Raw genomic sequence first — 17,743 nt, 5'->3', positions numbered from 1 at the left:
AGTGAGCCAAGATCACCATTGCAATCCAGCCTGGGCAACAAGAGTGAAACTACATCTCAAAAAAAAAAAAAAAAAAAAAGAGAAAGATAGAAAAAAGACTAATCATAGTAAGCCATATAGCTCAGCTTTGAATCTCATCTCCAAATAGCATATGCAATATAATAATGTAAGCACGGCATGTTAATCAACCAAAATCTCTATGGAGAAGATGGGAGATGATACACATACATGGTAGAGGGGTAAAGCTAACTTCTCTGCCATTTTCCATAATGGGAAGTCCATAGACAATGCCTAAAACTTATAAAACAAGAAGAAACATAAATATGTTATTTAGAGATGAGGTAAATACAAAAAGAAAAAGCTTTAAAAAGAAGTGGAATTAGTTGTTTCTGAGAAAGGAAATTTGGGGAGAATGAAAACATTTTATGCCATGTGAATACAATTTTGATTTATAAATAGAAAAAAATGGTGGAAAATATTTTAAGGTATTAACAGTGATTGTCCCTGGGTAAAGGACTTTGGATAAATTTTTAAAACATTTTTTCTTCATCTATATTTTCTGCATATTCTAAAGTAAACATGAACTATTTTTACAACTGAAGTATTAAAGTGTAAAAGTAACATGTTTGTCTCAAAAATTGTAAGAGTTAAATGTGCAATGTTTTTAAACAAACTGGTATTTTTAAATTTTAGCTATTTGAATTAAATAAAAAGGAGATGAGTTTTTTTGAGGTGAAATTGCTATTCCATATGATAGAAAATTTGGGTGTATTAGATCCTTTTGTAAAACATACCAGATTGCCACTCTTATTTTCTGAACTATCTTGCCTCTTTTTTTTCTTCATAACAAAATAAATGTCCTTCCAGCGAGTACCATAATGTTTAGGGTTATTTTGAGGCAAACACTTGACTGGTATATTAGTCTATTCTCATGCAGCTAACAAAGACATATCTGAAAACTGGGTAATTTACAAAGGAAAGAGGTTTAATTGACTCACAGCTCAGTATGACTGGAGAGGCCTCAGGAAATTTCCAACCATGATGGAAGGGGAAGCAAACACTTCTTTCTTCACATGGCAGCAAGCAACAGAAGAATGAAAACAAAGTGTTGGGGAAGCCCCTTATAAAACCATCAGATCTCCTGAGAACTCACTCACTATCACAAGAAAAGTGTGGGGGAAATCACCCCCATGATTCAATTACCTCCTACCAGATCCCTCCCATGACATGTGGGGATTATGGGAACTATAATTCAAGATGAGATTTGGGTGGGGACACAGCCAAATCATATCACTCTGCCCCTGGCCCCTCCCAAATCTCATGTCCTCACAATTCAGAACATAATCATGTCCTTCCAATAGTCCCCCAAAGTCTTAACTCATTCCAGTATGGTCTCAAAAGTCCAAGTCCAAAGTCTCATCTGAGATAAAGCAAGTCCTTTCTGCCTATGAGTCTGTAAAATCAAAAGCAAGTTAGTTACTTCCTAGATACAATGGGGGTACAGGCATTAGGTAAATATGCCCATTCCAAAGGGGAGAAATTGGACAAAACAAAGGGGCTACAGGCCCCATGCAAGTCCAAAATCGAATAGGGCAGTCATTAAAACTTAAAATTCCAATATGATCTCCTATGACTCCATATCTCACATACAGGTCACAGTGATACAAGAGGTGGGCTCCCACAGCCCCGGGCAGCTCCACCACTGTGGTTCTGCAGGGTATAGTCCCATCCCAGCTAGCATAGAGTGTCTGAAGCTTTTCCAGGTGCACAGTGCAAGCTGTCAGTGGATCTACCATTCTGGGGTCTGGAGGACTGTGGCCCTCTTCTCACAGCTCCACTAGACAGTGCTCCAGTAGAGACTCTGTGTAGGGCTCCAACCCTGCATTTCCCTTCAACACTGCCCTAGCAGAGGGTCTCCATAAAGGCTCCACCCCTGCAACAAACTTCTGCCTAGATATCCAGGTGTTTCCATACATCCTCTGAAATCTAGGCAGAGGTTCCCAAACCTCAATTCTCGACTTATGTGTGCCCACAGGCTCAACACCACATGGAAACTGCAAAGGCCTGGGGCTTGTACCCTATGAAGCAATGGCCTGAGATGTACATTGGCCCCGTTAGCCATAGCTACAGTAGCTGAGATGCAAGACACCAAGTCCCAAAGCTGCACACAGCAGGAAGGCCCTAGACCTGGCCTAGGAAACCACTTTTCCTTCCTAGGCCTCCAGGCCTATGATGGGAGAGGCTGCTGTGAAGGTGTCTGACATGCCTTGGAGACATTTTCCCTATTGTCTTGGTGATTAACATTAGGCTCCTTGTTATCTTTGCGAATATCTGCGTCCTGCTTGAATTTCTCCGCAGAAAATGGGGTTTTCTTTTCTATCACAATAGTCAGGCTGCAAATTTTCAAACCTTTATGCTCTTCTTCCTCTTGAATGCTTTGCCACTTACAAATGTTTTTTGCCAGACACCCTAAATCACCTCTCTCACGTTCAGAGTGCCACAGATTTCTGAGGCAGGGGCAAAATGCCACCAGTCTCTTTGCACGGCAAGAGTGACCTTTATTCCAGTTCCCAACAAGTTTCCCATCTCCAATCGAGACCACCTCAGTCGACTTCATTTTCCATATCACTATAAGCATTTTGGTCAAAGCCATTCAACAAGTCTCTAGGAAGTTCCAAACTTCCCCACCATCTTCCTGTCTTCTGAGCCCTTCAGTCTCTACGAATTCCAAGTTTTCCCACCTACTTCTGAGCCCTCCAAACTGTTCCGACCTCTGCCTGTTACCAAGTTCCAAAGTTGTGTTCCACATTCAGGTATCCTTATAGCAGCACTCTACTCTCAGTACCAATTAACTGTATTACTTCATTCTCACACTGCTAATAAAGACATATCCAAGACTAGGTAATTTATAAAGGAAAGAAGTTTAATTGACTCACAGATCAGGATGGCTGGGGAGGCCTCAGGAAACTTCCAGCCATGGCAGAAGGAAAAGCAAACATGTCCTTCTTCACATAGCAAAAGGAGAGAAAAGAATGAGAAATGAGCGAAGTGGGAAGCCCCTTATAAAACCACCAGATATTGTGAGAACTTTCTCATTATCACGAGAATAGCATCAGGGAAACCAATTCCATGATTCAATTACCTCCTACTGGATCCCTCCCATGACACGTGGGGATTATGGGAACTACAATTCAGGATGAGATTTGGGTGGGCATGCAGCGAAACCATATGAACTGGTAATTAGAACAATCAGCAGAGCCAACTAAATGTATAAAATTTCCCAACTCACAGCATCATTTCATGTCATTTGTTTTTGTTTCTCTGCCATGCATGTATAAGCATCTCAAGGTAAAAAATCCACACACCCTCTCTTCTTCCTTCTCTTCCTCTTGTTCTTCATTTCTCTCTTTTATTCTTTCCTCTCAAATTTCAGATACTGAGAAAAAATAACTAACATTGGTGGAGTGTTAAGGTAACATTTACAATTTCCACAAAACCTATTTTCTTTCCATTTAATCCTCACAATACCCATTTTAGGAGGTTGGTAATATTCTCTTCTTTTAATGATACAGAAAACAGAATCACAGAGTGATTTGCCTGGAACACTCCATGGGGAAACCACAACTGGAACCTACATGGCTTCATCTTCGTGATGGTTATTTACAACAGGTGTTCAATAAATGTAGCTCAGCCAACCATAAACTGAGAAGAACCTGGGATACTCAACCTCTAGTTAGTCCAGATTATGCTTCCTTTTGTTCACTAGGCAGAAGAGTGGATAATTATCTGTGAACTCTCTTTGTGGTAGAAAAATCTGCAGACAAGGTAAAAATAGGAAAGAAGACCAGGCATGCCATCAAACAAGAAACAGAAGGCAAAACGCAAGACATTTCCCACTTATGAAAAGATGGTATGCTTCTGGAAGGAGTTTCAAAAGCAGGTTTCTCTCTCTATGCACAGGGAAGTAGACTTCAGCTCGCCCCCACCAGATATGGCATCAGCCAAGATTAAGATTTGCCCAAGGAACTGTGCTCAGTTTCTTGGCTTCGGTTTAATTCCTGCTGCTGTCTTCTGGTCGCCCTAGCAACACGTATTAAATATGAAAATTTTTGTTTTAAACACTATTTGTGCTAGTAAAAGAGAACTGGAAGACTAGGGAAAGGTGAAGAGATATTTTCAGTACCAAATGTTTTTCTAAGACATCAGACTCTGCAGAAATGCTGTGATGTACACTAAGAACCACAGAGTCTCAAAACCTTCCCCTAAGATTTCATTGGCAAAAGTCAGGAGTAAGAGGGCGGTCCTGGTTGTAGAACACTAGAGAAGCTTAGGGCAAGAACTTTTTCTGATTCATAGTCAATTTCAGAACAATGGTCCTCTGAAAACCAAAATACTTTATAGTCTTTTTTTTAATTTTTTTATTTTATTTTATTTTATTTTATTTGAGACAGGTTCTCACTCTGTCACCTAGGCTGGAGTGCAGTGGTGCAATCATAGCTCATTGCAGCTTCTATCTTCTGGGCTCAAGCAATCCTCCCACCTCAGCTTCCCAAGGAGGTGGGACTACAGGCATGTGCCACCATGCCCAGCTAGTATTTATTTATTTATTTATTTATTTATTTATTTATTTACTGAGAGAGGGTCTCATTCTGTCGCACAGTGGAGTACAGTGGCACAATCTCAGCTCACTGCAGCTTGACCTCCAAGTCTCAGGTGATCCTCCTGCCTCAGCCTCCCAAGTAGCTAGGACCACAAGTGTGAGCCACCATACCTGGCTAATTTTTGTATTTTTTGTAGAGATAGGGTTTCACCATGTTGCCCAGGCTGGTCTCAAACTCCAGGGCTCAAGCAATCCACCCACATTGGCCTCCCAAAGTGCTGAGATTACAGGTGTTAGCTACCATGCTTGACCCCTTTATAGCCTTAAATAGAAAAAGAATGCTGTCTTTGAAGGGGTTAGTATATGGAAGAAAAGAAATATTCTCCCTCTGTTGCAAAGAGAGCCCTTGATGGAGAGAGATTAAAATATTTTAACACTATAAAAATGAGAATATCATTTTACCGGAAAACTAAATCAAGGCTAAGAAAAGATACTGAAAACTGCGTGTCAAACTTATCTTCATTTCCTGGCTCTCACTGTCCACCACAAGGAAGCATATTTGTTCAACTGCAGATGATTTTCCAGCCATGAACTCTCTGAATTGTCCCTCAGTATCCACCAAGGATAGGTTGCAGGAACCAACCCACCAACTGATACCAAAATCCCTGGGTGCTCAAGTCTCTGATGTAAAATAATATAGTATTTGCATAGAACTTATGCACATCCTCCTATACAGTTTAAATCATCTCTAGATTACTTGTAACACTCATACTATGTAAATGCTATACAAATAGTTGTTTTACCATATTTCTTAAAATTTGTATTTTTTTATTTTTTTTTTTTTCCTGAATATTTGTTATCTATGGCTGGTCGAATCTGTGGATGTAGAACCCACAGATACGAAGAGCTGACTGTGTTATACAGATCTCTGTTTAATGAATATTGAACTGTGTAAGGGATAGTTCTCAATTTTTTTTCTGAAAAAGCATAAAGTCGTTCTTCTTCATACGACCACTTAGCAGAAGGCTAAATTGCAAATCTGTGAAGGTGAGTTGTACAAAGCTGACAGAATTTATCCTAGGACCATAGCTTTGGCCTGATTTGACCAGGCCTGATGAAGGGACAAAGCTTTGTTAATAGTGCTTGTTCACTCATTTGCCTTATCAGATTCTAACCCTGTGGTAGGCAGTATCTGCCCTCATTGGAAACATCACATAACCCAATGCCTGATGCAAAGTGATTGAGCAAAAATTATAGAAGAAATGAAGAAAATAAGGAGGACAAAGTATTCCCCGGGCTACAGTCAGGATCTTTCATGAAAGCTTTGGAATAGAGGAAAGTCTATTTGGATAAGACCCTGATAAGCACTAGAAGCAGGAGGTTGATGCGGCAACCCATGTGCTCTAAAATTAGGTGGAAGTGATGCTTGTTTTAAGAAGTAGAGACGCTGATTTGTATTCTGACCCCTGAGCTACAAAAATATCTGACAACAGAGCCAGAACTTTCTCAGAAAGTGACTCAGCAGCTTGCCTCACATTGATCCAGTTTAGCACTGAAAGCCCCAAGTCCTGAGAAATCCTCAGTTCCCGTCAGATCAAAACATTGGTCACCCTAGAAAACAGAGATGTTCGAGCACTCCAGCAGGTAACAATTCTCAGCTGAATTCTGCATCATACAGCATGTAAGTTGTTAATCTAGAGTGGGACATTTTGAGGACAAAATAAAATTTTTTTTTTATTCTACCACGAACATATCTTTTTTATCAAAAGCTTAATTTTTAGAAAGATTTCATTCTGATGTCTTGCTGGAATGCATTAGTTGCAGAATTCACTTGAAGGTATCTAAAATGAGAACACCTGTGGATTTACTTTGGTGTTCCTAAAATGAGATAACCTAAGGATTCGAGTTTTTTACACATCTAGATAGTAAAGTCCATTAAAATGAAGTTGAATCTCAATAACTGATATTGAGATTTTTTTAAAGACAGTGATTGGCTATGAGAATCAATTTACTCTTGAGACCACCTCCAAAATTTTGACTAGATCATTAACTTGCCCTCCCATTCTCTTGAAGGAAAGACATCATTTAGTTCACGTAAGAACAGAATCAAATTATTCAGACATGAGTTTAGACAGAAGGGCTGAGATGCAGCCCTGTTTTCACCACTGCGTTGTTCCCATCCCACCCCCTGGAAACTCAGTGGGGCATTGAAACTGACTCAGGAAAGACACATGTGAGCTTGGACTCTGCAGAGGGAATATACAGTCTGGCCCTTAGAGATTTTTCCATATTGAATCAAAGACTAGTAAATGCTGTAAAGACTTCTGTTCACAATAAGAGTAACACCCTGACATTTCTGGAAAAAGTTACTAACATACAGTGGGATTCATATATTACATTATTGAATGCCTCTATCCTGCAATTTCTGGAGGAAACTTGTCCTAACATAATTTATTTTTAGTTTTTTAATAATTCAGGGTTTGAAATACATAATAAGCAAATTCTGATGATCCAGAAACTACAGAACAAACAAATTACATAAAAGTTCTCCAAGACTTCCTGGTAAGATGCTTCAGCAGTTACTAAAGAGTTCACCTCTGAATGAACTTCCATCCTTACCAGTAGCTGATTCTTCATTCAGATGAAAATTCAACTGAAAATACTTTATGTTCTATACAGCATGTATTCCTTGAATACAAAAATAAAAAAACTAAATCCTTGATATTTTTATATCAGAGGGAGTATTTTTCTGATACATATATCAATATACATCCATTCATTATAGTGGCCCAAGGACCTTGTGGTCACAGTAATGATATGAGACCCAGAGTTTTCCTTGTTTATAAGTCAGTCATCAAAAAAATGATCCTTTTTGGAGTTTCATATTATCATTCCACTTTTTTGGATGAAAGAGATAATCTACAAATCACAAGGAAGAGGGCTTAAAGTTTATATTGTATGCTAGGCTAGTGATATGTAAATTACTCACCTACGTTTGATACAGGAGCCACTTCAGGTGGAGCATGGGAAAGCATATGTGTGACTGTTCCTGACTGTAAGTAGATGGGAAAGCCTGAATTCAAGCATGAGAAATGCTGTGAAAGAAGAAAAAATGTTTTGGAATAATAATGGTTATTCTATCTGAAAAGGTATATCCTTAGTGAATTGTTCCTAACCATAACCTAAATCCTTGCATTTTCCACAAATTAGCATTTACTGAACAAATGTAAGAGGATAAATGATTACCATTCCCCCTCTAGGAACATCTGTTTCCAAAGGAATTTTGGCAGAGATTACAAGTGATGTCAGACTGCTAGGCACAAAGATTACAATCTGGCTAATTCTTGCCTTGGCATTCCTAGCTCCAGGGGAGCCTTCACTACAAAAAATGCAAGCCAGAGTTTGAAATGGGTTACTATACATTCTCACTGGAAAACAAACAAAAGGCTGGAGGCAGGAAGTGCTCATAGCTGGAGTTTTACTGAATGCCTCGAATGTTTACATTCAACATTCCTCAAAACATCTATTTGGGAAGATGAATAAAGAGAAACATTTCCCATTATGATGTTTAGCATCAACAAATATTTATTGAGATAACTCCTTTGAGATAGAAGGAGCCTTTAGGTTCTTTCTTTTTTTTTTTTTTCTTTTTCTTTTTCTTCTCTTTCTTTTTTTTTTTTTTTTTTCTGAGACGGAATCTTGCTCTGTCACCCAGGCTGCAGTGCAGTGGCACAATCTCAGCTCACTGCAACCTCTGCTGCCTGGGTTCAAGCAATTCTCCTGTCTCAGCCTCCTGAGTAGCTGGGATGACAGGTGCATGCCAACATTCCTGGTTAGTTTTTTGGTATTTTTTAGTAGAGATGGGGCTTCACCATGTTGGTCAGGCTGGTCTCCAACTCCTGACCTCAGGTGGTCCGCCTGCCTCCCAAAGTGCTGGGATTACAGGCATGAGCCACTCCAGGTTCTTTCTTTATGGACCAATGTGGTTCACAACACTCATAGAATAGTTACACTTCAGAGGGGTAGTTGGCTCACCGGAATTTCGTAGGATTCTATAATTACTTTTTGTTCATCAGCTTTCACTGGGTCTTTAGAAATGTGGTCAAGAAAGGATTTGGAGTGGATTACTTAGACCAGGGACTCCAGCAACCACTTTAGACTGGGAAGATTCATTATTGTGAGCATATATTGTGAGCGTTTTAAATATGGATGGAAAGAGGTGACATTTGGGTTTAGTCGTAACCTGCAAAATATTGGTCTAAAGAAATGCAACTCCTTCAAAGTTAAGGTTTGGTGGACAAAAGAGACTTTGCCCTAAGCTAATACAAAAGAGAATTAAAGAAAAGACCACTGAAATCAAGTAAAAAGTCTGTTTTGATACAGAAAAGAAAATGGAATAGAAAGGAATGTGCCATGTGCCATCACTTGGACCCACAGAAAGCAGCAATGATGTTTCCACGGCATTTTTTTTTTCCAGGTTAAAACTGGGTACATTAAAGAACAGGGAGTGCTATAGAGATTTTCACTGGATGACATATAGTCGTTTGATTGTATCACAACTGTCGAATCATTAAGTTTGGCTAGGTGACTAACATTCCATAAAGTTAAATGATACATTGAAAAATCAAGGGGCACCAAGCATCCAGTAGGAAACTGGCTTACTTGACCCAAGGCAAATCACGTACCTTCTTATTTTCAATAAACTTCTCATTGAGGGTATGGATGCTTGCTCTAAATTCTTTACAGATTTATGGTGATGACCAAAATATAAATATACAGTAATTTATGATCATATAAATGAAAAGCACTATGAAGAAATAAAATTCACCCTTCAAATATAATGCACTGTTATTACACACACATCAGTTCCAGCACTATAAACTTAGTTAATTTTTATGTTCAGAGAACTTACTGTGATCAATTCCTTTCACCTCTTTTAAGAAGTCAAGGGCATTCGTTCATTTAATGAATGACATTGTTTTTAAATTATTCACCATAGAAAAATGGGTCTGACCTACAGACACCAATTAACATTGTAGTGACCCTTGCCCCCTCCTAGGTTACCAGTCCCACTCCGTCACCTTCTCCTCCCCTTCAGCTGTCATTCTTCAGGCAGTTAGGGTAAAGGTTATGTAATTGCAGCAGTTCCTCCACCACTCATGATTAGAGGCCAATGTAACTGCCAGCCAAGAAGCTGAAATAAACTCCACAATGATTACACTCCACTGTTCCTGAGATTTAACAGAAATTGTCCAATTAGAACCAGAAAAACATATATATATCTATATATACATATGTAAGAAGACAAGAAAATCTGACCCAATGCCAAAGGAATGTTGTCCCCCTCCTCTAAGTAAACACAAATGTGTATCTGGTTATGAAAGAATTGTCCGGGAGAGTTCTCAGGCTCTGGTGTGAAGAATCCTGCTGATCTGTCACTCACCACCATCTCCCCAGCCCCAAAGGTTCAGACAGGAAGTCAAAGGACGCATGAGTAGAAACGATAGAGGGATTTTTTGTTTTTGTTTTTAGGAGTGAGATATTGAAAGCTGGCTCCCATTCCATGGCTGCAGGCCTCCTTTAAATATAAACAGCAGCAGGAGCGGAGAGTGGCTGCCATATTTCAATGCCAAAGAAACACAAAATGATGAGCGCAGATTTTTGGCTTTATATTAAAGCTTGGTTTTTTCAACAACCCCTTTTGTTGCCTCTAAAGACAATGGTCTCGGTGTTCCTGAGCCAGATTCCTGGGACTCAGAGCAGAGCCTCCCTTGCCGCACCCCAGCGGAGTTCACTCCACAAGCAGGGCTCGTGTCCCTTTTGGGTTGAAAGCAAGGCCCACTGCTGTAGAAGCATTTGTTTATTGAAGGTAAAGAGCAGTGGTATATGACACTCAGAATCTGCAGACCAAGCCCCAGGGTAGTTTGGTGAGGGATGTGTTCAGTGGTTTCTGCTTGGTTGGGAAACGGTAATTTCATCATGAGTTCTGCAATGGATTCATGTGGATGGAGTTGAGGATTTATCCACTTCATTAATTCATTGTAGGTTTAATTTTTTTAATGAATGTTTAGCATTTTAGGTTTATGTCACATAAGGTAGCAATAATCAACTTCACTAGATAGAACTACCAAGCTTTTTACTCTCCTTCCAGTCTAGCAGTTAAAACAAACCAAAAATTCTCCTAAATGCTTAAGTATCTCAGGCATTTTACGTAGTTCACTGTCTCAGTGCACATATTTGAGCCACTCAAATACGAAGAGGTATGGTCATGCATATTCCCTTATCCCCAGGAACTGCCTTTTTTAAAAGCACTACATTAGGATTTCAAAGTTCTACTGCAAAAGCACTTAAATACTGTGTGAGGGTACTGGTTTCTTATACTTTCCTTGTAACTCACAAAGGGTTCCCCCTGATGATTTTTAACCTCACAGATGAGAATGGAATTCAAAATTGTATACTAATATTTTAATTATTATTACTTATATAACATAACCAATTAGCAATTAATATCTAATAATTATATATTAAATTTTTAATAATTATATATTTAATAATTCTTATTCTTTAATAATTACATATTTAATATATATTATAATATATTTTTATATTATATATAATATAAAAAATAATTATAGAGTGGTTATAATTATATATACTTATAAATTTAAGTATTTAAATAATTTAATTAATTATATAAATTAAAAGAAATTTATTTAATAACATGTTTAATTATCAGATTATGTAATACATTTAATATGTTATTAAGGGAAATTATTTAAACATAAACACAGTTAACATTCATTTACCAGGTTTCTATTGTCTTCAAATTTGGAACAATAATAACCTAATGGGCTCAAGGCCCACCCAGTGGCACCTTCACATTTTGTCCGTGAAAAAAGTGATAGTTGTAATACCTGATAATTCTCACCATTTCTATAGCTCTTTCCAGTTTACAACACACCTTGATAACCATTATCAGGTTTGATCTTCAAAACCATCCTTGTGAGAGGATTATTATCATGTCCATTTTATACAAGAGAAGACTGAGTCTTAGAAAAATTAGGTGATTTACTGATAGTCATGCAAATAACATGGCAAACTAGAATTCAAATCCAGGTCTCTTTATTATGAATTTAGTTTTCATTTGGGTAGAGCATGCTACATGAATACCTGGAAATATAAATAATACAGAGTTTGTAAACCACCTGGTGGAGCTGGACATAGCATTGTTCTTATTGATGCTGTTAAAAAAATACAGAATACATTTATTTTTCTTCAAGTATAAACAGCCATTTTGTCAAAAAATAACAGATGCTGGCAAGGTTGTGGACAAACAGGAGCGCTTTCACACTGTATTTGGGAGTGTAAATTAGTTCAACCATTGTGGAAGACAGTGTGACAATTCCTCAAACACTTAAAGACAGAAATGTCATTCAACCCAGCAATCCCATTACTGGGTATATACCCAAAAGAATATAAATCATTCTATTGTAAACACACATGCAGATGTATGTTCATTGCAGCACGATTTACAATAGCAAAGACATGGAATCAACCTAAATGCTCATCAATGATAGTCTGGATAAAGAAACTGTGTTATATATACACCATGGAATACTATGCAACCATATAAAAGAATAAGATCATGTCCTTTGCAGGGACACGGGTAGGGCTAGAGGCCATTATCCTCAGCAAACTAATGCAGGGACGGAAAACCAAATACTGCATGTTTTCAGTTATACGTGAGAGCTAAATGATGAGAATGCATGGACACATAGAGGGGAACAACAGACACTGGGGCCTACTGGAGGGCAGAGGGTGGGAGCAGGGAAAGGATCAGGAAGAATAACTAGTGAATACTAGGCTTTATACCTGAGTGATGACATAATCTGTACAACAAACCCCCATGACACACGTTTACCTATGTAACACACTGGCACATCTTGCACATGTCCCCCTGAAGTTAAAATAAAAGTTAAAAAAAAATAACCATTTTGTACCAAATGATAGTTCCTCAGCCATTCACAGTATAATAGTTGGGTCACTATGAGAATTATCTGAAGAGGTCATTCCCAACAGACTTCCTATTTATTTATTTATTAATTCATTTATTCATTTACTCAACTTTTTTTTTTTTTTTACTTATTTGCTTTTCTATTCATTTACTTATTTATATTAGGAATTTTTTTCTCTCTTACTTGTACTGTCAGCCCTGGTATCAGCCCTGATGAACTAGATTCTAACAATTAAAGCATAAAAAATAATAATGCAGCCCACTTGAGAAGTCTGTTGTGAAGAATAACTAACAAAAATTAATAAACACTTAGCAATCACCAGGTTCTAGGCAGTTTTACAAACACCCATAGTGGGTTTCAATGGAACATTTGTCCTTCTCATATCAATCTATTTTCAACTCAAATTTCACTCTAAAGAACACATTATCATTCCATCATTTCTTTCAGCATTTGTAGTAGAACCATAACTCATCTCAACAATGCAAAGAATTCTTTGCAGCTAAATTACATTAAATTTCAAAACCAGCATTTGGCATGACAAAACTGAGTTCACTACATCCTCAAATGAAAGATTTTGTTATGGAGATCATTTACTATCCAAAGTTTTTAATATCCATGCATGAAATTCATAAAGAGAAAGCAAGAAAACAGAAGGTGATGTTCCTAAAAGGCATACATTCTCTGCCTATGTGCTCTCTACTTGTGACACAAAAGCCCAAACTAAACTCTGGATCTGGTGGAATTAAAATGAAGCTGAATTTCTACATAAACTCAATGAACTGTGGACCAAAAGCTTCATCAACAGCCAAGTTCTTCTTCCGTGTATGCTTAAAAAGTACTCTATGTAATTTTGTACCCTAGACAATATTTTCTGAACAAAGAAAACAGCAACACTTAACCCACATCCAAGAGCTAAGATTCTTCAGTTTCAGTTGTGTTCAAAGACCTGAGCAGGGGCAAGTGATCACGCGTAGATAAACTTCACATTGGATAAAACTTCAATTTTCAGAACAAACTATTAGGAGAGAATGATAGAAGAAGTCTGGATTTTTGCTAGACTTCTTATCATTGGTGATGTAGGCTTAATATATCTTTGGGCCTAGAAAACTTTAATAAGCCAATAAAATTCTCCTTAGGCATGGCCTATAATTAACAAACCAAGGTGACAACTCAGAATTCAAGAAATGACATCCATATTCTGAAGAAGGAAAGAACTGAGACCATCGTTTTTTTTCTAATAATAAAAATTTTTTATTAGAAAAAAATGATGGTGTTATTAGTGTTTCTTAAACACTTCCTTTCAGAATCAGCCTAATTTATGTTTGCTTCTGGGACTATGACCATTGTCCTTACCAAAGAAAATATGAAACTGTAAGGAAAGAGTAAAGGATAATTTTGAGAACAACATTCACTTAGGAGATGATAAAAAATATCACTTAAATATCATTTTGAGGTGAAAAACTGTCCTAGAAAGTTAATGTGTGTGTCTTCCAAAATTGTTCTTATAGACCAATGTATAAATCTAGGTTGTTGATATTGTTTGTATTAATGATGATGACTCAAAAATAAAATAAAATCAGAGCCCTATACAACCAACATCTTTTTTTTTTCACAATAACGTAAGTCCTAGTACAATTGAATTAAACTTGGCTATGAATAGTTTCAAAACCTAAGGGAGGGGAAAGTGGTCAGATAGGAATGCAAACTTCCCAATATTTCCTACTGGGCACTTGTATTTAATTCTTCTGCCTTCAGCAACTTTCTATTACCTCTCTCTCTCTCTCTTTTTTTCTTTTTTCCACCTCAGAAAATCTCTTCAGAAATCTCTGTATCACCCTCCCTCCCCAGCTGCCTTTTGGCCTTTCAGTCTAACCTGTCAGTACTACGGCCTTTGAAGTTGGCCCCTGCCTATCCTCTGAGCTGCTCTATCAAGTACTGTCAGTTAATGAACTTTTAAGGGAAAGGACTAGGAGAATCTGATAGCGGTCTTGTGGGGTTTTTTCTCTCTAGTTAAATAGAACTAAAGAAAACTTTCTCTTCCGGAAGCCACATAGGGACAGGAGAGTTAAATTGATTAAGACTATGATCTTTTAATTGCATTTCCTTCCCCAGATAACACCTCCAGCAAAGCAGAGGTGTTTGCTTTTTAATTCTGATTTCAAAATCTCTTGTGCGACCAGACCTAGTGCTCTGTAGTCTCTCTGTCAGGGAGGGCTTTCCCACCCCAGTTTCCTAGGGCTTCTTCAACACAGAAAGGATTCTTTTGATCAAAATTTGGCTTTCAGTTCATCTACCAGCTGAATCCACACTCCCAAATTCAGTGCTTGACTTTACAGCTACCCAAGCTGATACCACTGCCCAGAGAAGGAATGCAAAGATGTCAGAGAAAATCCTGGTCAAGTGTGCAGCAGAAAGAGTACTTTCTGGCATCTCACCCCAGAACTCTGAAAGTATTTCCCCATAGGGAAACATATCTACAAACACACACACACACACACACACATACACACACAGTAAATGGACAAAGACCAGAAAGGTTTAAAGAGAATTAGGAACCCTAGGGAATTTTTTTTTTGAGACAGAGTCTTGCTCTTGTCACCCAGGCTGGAGTGCCCTGGTGCAATCTCAGCTCACTGCAATCTCCACCTCCCGGGTTCAAGCGATTCTCCCGCCTCAGCTTCCGGAGTAGTTGGTATTACAGGCGCCTGCCACCAGGCCTGGCTAATTTTTGTATCTTTAGTGGAGATGCGGTTTCATCATGTTGGCCAGGCTGGTCTTGAACTCCTGACCTCAGGTGATCCACCTGTCTCGGCCTCCCAAAGTGTTGGGATTACAGGCGTGAACCACCGCAACTGGCCAGAGAATTTCTTTTCTTTTTTTCTATAATTATTATTATTATTATCATTATTATTATTATTATATCTGAGATGGAGTCTTACTCTGTCACCAGGCTGGAGTGCAGTGGTGTGATCTCGGCTTGCTGCAACCTCTGCCTCCCAAGTTCAAGCGATTCTCCTGCCTCAGCCTCCAGAGTAGCTGGGACTACAGGCACAAGCTTCCACGCCCAGCTAATTTTTGTATTTTTAGTAGAGACAAGGTTTCCCCACGTTGGCCAGGATGGTCTAGATCTCATGACCTCGTCATCCGCCCACCTCAGCCTCCCAAAGTGCTGGGATTACAGGCGTGAGCCACCATGCCCTGCTGGGAATTTCTTAAACAGTCCTTAAAGGAAATACCATTCCAAAAAAAAAGGGGCGGGAGAGGTTAAGTTAACTTTAGTCGTTAAGCAGGGACCAAAGACTCAATTAAGTCTTGGTCCTACTCTGCTTATACTGGTATCTTCCTTCAGAGCACTTGACTTCACAGAGTTAACTTCAATTCCCAACTTTGATCTTTGCCTCATTCTGTCTTCCCAGGTTTTGAGCCCGAACTTTCCTGTACCCTCTCTGACTTGGCCTGACCCTCCAGTCGCAACAAATCCTATTGCACTCGTGCTTCCATTTCTAAACTTATAGACACCCATTCGTACCAGGGCCCAGTAGACACTGCTTCAGTCTTCCCTGCCTGTCAGATGGGGTAAGGCATACTTGCCCATCACACGGGACTCTTCTGAATGCAAAGGGTAGACTTTGTCTCATACAGCAAAGAGAAGATGGGACTTTTGCACTTAAAGAAACTATAACCACAGAGGAGTAAGGAGTTGAGGAGGAACCAGCAGCATGTCTCCATGTAGGACTGAATCAGAGCCTGTCTCAAAGTTGCTACAGGGCCGTGTGTTTGCTTTTCTGTCACACTCTGTGCACCCACCCATCCTGTATGCTATAGAGAACTCCCCAACTCTCCAAATTTACCATGGAGAACCCAGTGGGAGATTTTTCAAGTTAAAAAAAAAGTCTCCAAATTCATTTACTGGAGTCGGGTTTAAGGTAGCAACAGGTCCCTGCTGTGTACAAGACAGAGCTGCAAACTGCAGAGATGGACAGAGAGTAACAAACAAGGAAAGCATTAAAAAAATAAAAAAAAAACTTGTGGAAGTTTTGACATCATTTCCTCCAATGACCGATAACTATTTTAAAAGAAAATATTGGAAAGAGTACTAACCAAAATAGTACTAACCAAAAACCTGGTAATAATAAATTCTTGACCATTATCCATAAATGAGATCATCAGTCCCTGGATAATATAATGTAATACTTTTGTTAGAATTGAATTTTTTTCAGAACAGACTATACTTTAGCATGATCCTAGCCTTCCTAGAAGCTCTTTTCTTAGAGAAAAACACATGAGTGTATTGTTATGTGAGGACAACTTTGACCTGAAAGGGTATTTAGGCATTTTCCCAGACAAGCTGTTGCTTTCCACATAAAATTGGCAAAAGAGAGAGCCATCTGGGATAAAATGTTATGCACACTGTTGGTGCCTCACTGTTAAGAAGTGCATTTCATTTTGTACCACAAAAAAAACTGATATTATCCTACTAATAGTTGTTATTTCCCAATAATCTCTAAGATCAGTTGCACAGACTTACAAGGAATCCAGGATGGATGTATTCATTTTACCTATTTCAAAATCTAAAACATAATTTTTTAATTGAGCATTTAATGCAACTATCTACTTACCTACTTTCAGAGTTTTCTATAAAAAGTATGCTCAGTTCCCAGATCCCATGGTACCTAAGCAATAGAGACCCATCAAAACATTTAACAAAGAGATAAGAGATCTGGGCCTTAGCCATCATTCTACCATTCACTAACTATGAGATATTGTGTAAGACATCCAATATTTCCAGATATACAAGTTAAGATAACACCAGCTGTGGAACAAATACCAAAATTTCATTGGTAATAGAAAATCGTTTCTTGTTCATAGGACAGTTCAATGCAAATATTCAATGCAGGCAACTTTCCTCCATACAATGATTCAGGGATTCAGGCTCATCCAGTTTTAAAAATTTCTCCATCCACTAGGGCTTTAGAGTTATCTGCTTTTAGCTAGTGGAAAAGAAAACCGAGTGTGGAGAGGTCTCACTTGCTTCTTAGGAGTCTGGTCTACAAGTGACACATTTCGCTTTCACTCACATTCCAATGTCTAGAACTAGCCAAATGGCTATGCTTGATTGTAAGGTTGG

General features: G+C 38.5%; 1 long non-coding RNA gene across 9 annotated transcripts in view; it reads right to left on the bottom strand.

The window, feature by feature from the left end:
• Positions 1 to 17,743, bottom strand: part of LOC126941064 (uncharacterized) — a 93,958-nt gene that overhangs the window by 23,389 nt on the left and 52,826 nt on the right. Inside the window, exons 6-7 of one of the 9 annotated variants that reach the window (XR_007721076.1) lie at positions 9,682 to 9,831; positions 7,269 to 7,695 (exon numbers count right to left, since the gene is read on the bottom strand). The exons of 7 other annotated variants lie outside the window; for them this stretch is intronic. This is a non-coding gene — a long non-coding RNA (uncharacterized LOC126941064). Of the gene's footprint in view, positions 1 to 7,268; positions 9,832 to 17,743 lie in introns of those variants that run through there. One more of the 9 variants, XR_007721075.1, reaches the window with a different exon arrangement.

Source organism: Macaca thibetana, chromosome 18, assembly GCF_024542745.1.
Source record: "Macaca thibetana thibetana isolate TM-01 chromosome 18, ASM2454274v1, whole genome shotgun sequence".
NCBI classification, from domain to species: Eukaryota; Metazoa; Chordata; class Mammalia; order Primates; family Cercopithecidae; genus Macaca; species Macaca thibetana.
The sequence above is the reverse complement of the archived record's forward strand: the minus strand, read 5'-3'. Positions and strand labels throughout refer to the sequence as shown.